Raw genomic sequence first — 1,840 nt, 5'->3', positions numbered from 1 at the left:
CCGGGGAGTAGGGCCTGCACTCTTTGTGCAGCGTCCCTGCTGCCCAGGGTCCAGTCCCCCAGCCGGGGAGTAGGGCCTGCACTCTTTGCTCCTAGATGTACACATTTGCACTTAGCCAGGTGAAAAGACATTTTGTTTGTGCCCAATTTACCAAGCGATCCACAACGCTCTGTATCAGATCTGTCCTCTTCATTATTTACCATACCCCAATTTGTGTGTCATCAGCCATCTGTATCAGGGATGAATTTATATTTTCTTCCAGGTCATTGATAAAGATGTTAAATAGCCTAGGGCCTAGAACTGATCTTTGCGGGTGGAAACACCCACTTGATGACAATTCCCCATTTACAATTACATTTGGAGACCTATCAGTTAGCCAGTTTTTAATCCAACTCTCCAGTTTACTCAGGACAGCCCTGTGGCCCCTTGACTATCTGTGCCAGCACCCAACCCAGCAGCTCCCTGGCCTCTAGGCGCTGCCCCAAGGCAGGCAAGCAGAGCTAACACCCATGGAGAACCCCTCAGCAAGGGCAGGGGACGCCCTAGCCCCAGCTTGCACTGAGCCCCTGCTGCCCGCTAGGAGTCCACAGCCCAACGCACTCAGGGCTCAGCCACTGAGCGGAGACGAGCCAGAGGAGGGACCCGCGTGGCAGGAGCCCGCCCTGTTCACTAGGGCGGCAGCAAAGGCCATAGGGGCCCTTGGAGACAGAGCAGCCACTTGAATCCAGGTCACTAAACATCAGGCGCTGTCCCCAGGCTGCTTCCTCCCGCTGGGGCTGGGGAGCAGAGGCAGCAGCAGCTGCCTGTCTGGCCTGCACCTGGGGAAGTTCCCTTATTTTAAAACCCAATGTAGACAGACGGGGAGGGCTGTTCAGCAGCTGGGGTCACCCGAGGGCCAAGGCCAGCGGGGCTCCTGGAAGCCTGGCGGCTGTGCAGAGAGCTGGGATGCTGGACTCGGACGCTGCCTCGCCCAGCCAGCAGCAGAACCGGGCCGGGGGTGGGGAGATGACCTGCAATGGGGGCACTTGCTTCCCGATGTCCAAACTGGCTTTGTTTCAAGCAGAGAAAGGACGCCGGGCCATGAGCCCCTGAAAGCTCGCAGTCCCACACGGCTGCTCCCTCCCTGGGGCACAAGGCAGAACAGCTGCTGCACCAGAGCCAGAGCGTGACCCGAGGGAAGGCCCCCGGCCCAGCAGAGCCATGTCGGGGGGGGGGGGGGGCAGGGGGCACAGCAGGCTGGGAAGATGGAGGGAGACATGTTTTCCCAAAGGCGAGCGCCTTCTGCTGGGGTGGAGGAGTCACGGTCCCAAACCCCAGTCCGGAAAGGCCGGCGGGGCTGTATACGGGGCACCCCAGCTTACCTGGCTGAGCCCCAAACGCCCGCCCCCCTCGATCGCTCAGCACTAAGCCAGCCCACGTCAAGCAGCTGCCGGGGACTCCAGCAGGGAGCATTGGGGCTATTAGCAAAAGGCTTCTAAGAGAGGCCAGACAAGACCCCAGCAGCACAGGGCCCTGGCCCAGGAGCGAGGGGTCTGGTTGGGCTGCACCCCTTTCCCTGCCAGCGACTGCTCTTTGCTCCGTGGGACGTTCATGATGGAGCGCGTGCACCTGGTGACCACAGAGAATGGGCAGTGCCAGACTGGCCGGGGCATTGCTCAGCGACCCTCTCAGAGCCACACTAGTCCTCAGGTGCCTCTCCTACAACGCCCACGAGATGCTGGCCAGTTTGCCAGGAGCAGGCCTGTGCAGCCAGCCTCCCCCACCCCTGCTGCGCTCGATCCTCTCCTGGCCCACTGCAGGCTCCACAGCCACCCCACCTTCCCCACGGCTCCCCCACACC

This window comes from Terrapene carolina, unplaced genomic scaffold (assembly GCF_002925995.2).
Source record: "Terrapene carolina triunguis isolate 2854851 unplaced genomic scaffold, T_m_triunguis-2.0 Scaffold523, whole genome shotgun sequence".
Taxonomy (NCBI): Eukaryota; Metazoa; Chordata; order Testudines; family Emydidae; genus Terrapene; species Terrapene triunguis.
This window is presented reverse-complemented; position numbering follows the sequence as displayed.